The sequence below is a fragment of the Haemaphysalis longicornis genome, unplaced genomic scaffold (assembly GCF_048455015.1).
Source record: "Haemaphysalis longicornis isolate Haplotype H1 unplaced genomic scaffold, Haemaphysalis longicornis Haplotype H1 scaffold_13, whole genome shotgun sequence".
Lineage (NCBI taxonomy): Eukaryota > Metazoa > Arthropoda > Arachnida > Ixodida > Ixodidae > Haemaphysalis > Haemaphysalis longicornis.
In genome coordinates this window covers 79650236-79653053 of record NW_027526233.1, presented here as the reverse complement: position 1 = coordinate 79653053, position 2818 = coordinate 79650236, and positions in this window count along the sequence as shown.

Genomic DNA, 2818 nt, shown 5'->3' with positions numbered 1-2818 from the left:
TCGCAAGAGAGACCAACAAGCCCCTGAAAATGGATCAATCCAGACCATACAAGACTAAGACAGCGCCTAGGAAATCCTGAAAGGCAACCTAGCCGCCCCTTGAACAAAGTGGACCGGCACCGCCGAGAAATCATAAAAAAGGCGTCATGCTGTCAGGCATTGCAGCGACGAACTCAGTTATGACTAAAAAAACTGTAAAATTTTGTACACAGACACAAATGATTAAAAAAATCTCAAACTGGGCCCGATGAGTACTGGCATAACACCGCCGTGATTTCCCCTCTAGCTACATTCTGGCGTTCATTCATGCAGCCCATTGGACAGCCTAGCGTTACTTTGATGGGTGCAGACGGCGTTTCTTAAACCAGGTGAATAAGGAACTGATATTTAAAGTGGCAAGTCCTGTTGAAGAGCTGTTTTTTTGCACAATCCAGTTGTTTATTTCGACGGTATAATATTAACGTGCCTTTACACCAAACGTCACACCTGAACAATATTTTTTTGTTTTACAGACATTGTGGTTTATTTTTGTCCTAGTTTATAATTTGTGTAAAGCCTGTCTATAACAATCAGTACAATTATGAGTGATCGTTTTTTATAAGTTTGCAAGTGTACGTTGAGAATCTTACTGCGACGTTCTCTACCTCAAATTTTACAGATAAGCAGCTGTGCATGTAAGTGATGATAGACGTCACCTAAACGCAGGCATTTAATTGCGTGTCCAATGTCTACAATACATGGGCACTAATTCGATTTGTTTTTTGGGGAGAGGGGGGTTTAATGCATGGTGTTTCCTTAAGTACCTGCGCCATGATACGTAATTTGGTATAAATGCTCTTTACACAAAGCAATTTTTCGGGTGGTTTCGGTGATTTGTTTTCGGATCTGTGGTGCCTACACCACTTAAAAAAAAGGTAAAATAACGCTTAAGTGCTGTGAAAACGAAACCCAAATCACGAAGCGCCCCCGACTTTCATCAATACGGAACTGCACCTGCCACTGAAGCTGCGTCTATCAGGAAGGCACAACATACGGCCAGAGCAGTATGTCTTGATTTTTACACAACCAGCCGAACCATTGCTTAGTAACGCGCTGCTTAGTAACTCGGTTCTCGAAGGCTTTTGTCTTCTTGTAAGCTGACACATTTTGCTTCAGGATCTGCTTCACCCTCCGGTTCACCACTTCACGATCCGTTAAAATGGTGATTGTGGATGTGGTTGCCTGTATGTATCTCGCCTGGCTGCATTCTGCCACTGCATCACTTCATCTGCTGCTGCAGTTATAGCGCTTGCAGTATATGGAAGACTTCGCCCTATGTAATTCCTCGCGCTTGGAAAGAGAGAAAGAGAGCGACCGTGAGACAGAGAAAAGCCTTCATTGTTAAGGGGGCTGTAGGCTTGTTGAGAAATGGGGGATAAAGAATGGTTTAAGTTGATGTGGGCTAAGATGACGTGGGGGCACTCATCTGGGTGTAGTTACTGTTTCTTTGTGGGTTCTGATACAGACCATTGGACATCGGTTATATGGGTTTAACTGGGTTTATTATAAACTAGGAAGAGAAGCGTATACAAGCGACTACATGGCAGCAGCACAGAAGAGACAGTGAAGTGGGGGACAGGGCGCGGGCGTATCTCGATGCCGTCGTATGCTCGAGGTTCACTTTGCTCCGCCGCTGGGAGGTAGAGAGGAATCCAACTCGTGGGGCAAGGTGTTGGGGGCTGTTCCCACCGGCGGCTTTCATACACCGTGGGTTGGGCCCCGCCATCTACGATCTTTGCTTGACTGCGTTGCGCCATCTGTTAGTTTTTCACGTAACATCTTTCCTTCTTTGAAAACGCTGTCCACTTTATCCGACGACAAAGTCTTGCAACCTCTTCAGGAGCATACTGGTTCTTCGGGGTCGGACCGGAGTGCATCCCTGGTCAGTTGTTCTTCCGTTTGAGCTGATTGATCCGTTGACTTCCGTAGTCAAGGAGTTGGGTGATGCTCGGCTTGCGAAGCTTCGTTGTTCGACGCACTCGCAGGCAGGTCAGGTGTGGTTTATCACGGCTGGCTCTCATGAGAAGGCTTGAGTGTTCTAATGAAGACGCGATTTCTCCGCAAGATGCTGTCGCCAGTTCTCACCCTGTATGACCTGTCGTCCACCCGTTCAGTCACAGTTGCTTTCTCCCACGTTTTGCCTTTCTGTGGTTGAACTGTCACGCTTTCTCCCTCCTTCAGGATTGGCAGAATCTTAGCTTGTTTGTAATGATGAGAAAATATCTTTCTTCTTCTCTCTTTCATCTGGTCCTTTAAATTATCCTTGGTTGCAACAGTTGTGCTTTTGTCGGTACTGTTGTTCTTGTATGCCGGCCCATCAGCAGTTGCGCTGGGCTTGCATTCAGGCCTTGCTAAGGCGTGTTTGTGAAGTCCGAAATTGCGATCTACAAGTCTGATTTGCGTTCTTCAGCTTTCTTTAGCAGCATTTTTGCCATTTTCACTGCTGATTCTGCCTTGCTGTTGGAAATTTGGATAGGCAGGACTCGAAGTTTTGTGTTCAAAGCTCCAGCTCTTGGCAAAGTTCTGGAATTCTGCCCATTGAAACTGTTGTCCATTATCCGTGATGAGTACTTGCGGAATTCCGTGTCTGGTGAAGTGAGCTTTCAATTTCAGAATCACGTTGTTTGAACTCAGACATTTCAGTTGATCTACTTCCCAAAAGATGCTGTAATAGTACACTGTGACTAAAAAGTTCTTGTGCTTGTACTCAAAGATGTCGCACCCCACTCATTCCCATGGGTAGCTTGGTTGCGGGTGCATATTCAGAGTTTGTCGCTGC